Consider the following 364-nt stretch of genomic DNA (forward strand, 5'->3'; position numbering starts at 1 on the left):
GGGGGGACGGGGTGGGAATGGAATGGAATGGGGGCGATGTGGATGCGGAGGAGGGGAGGGGAGGGGAGGGGAGGGGAAAGCGACGGGAGTCCACCAGCGCAGGCGGGGGAGGGGCAGGAGTACCGCCGACTCCTCTTTTCAGATCTTTTCTATGCGCAACTGTATAGCCTGGACCGGCGTGCTTGTGCTGTGTGACGATGATGCTAACGGAAGCTTGTAAATAAGATTTCGGATGAGGAGATTGCCACAGGTAAATATGGTTCACATTGATAGCCTCGCATTAAGGCTTTCTTCTTTCTTCTTCTTTCTTACAATGCGTGTATACCAATCATGAATGGATCTTATGTTTAGATCAAACCGTCGT

This window comes from Triticum dicoccoides, chromosome 5A (assembly GCF_002162155.2).
Source record: "Triticum dicoccoides isolate Atlit2015 ecotype Zavitan chromosome 5A, WEW_v2.0, whole genome shotgun sequence".
Lineage (NCBI taxonomy): Eukaryota > Viridiplantae > Streptophyta > Magnoliopsida > Poales > Poaceae > Triticum > Triticum dicoccoides.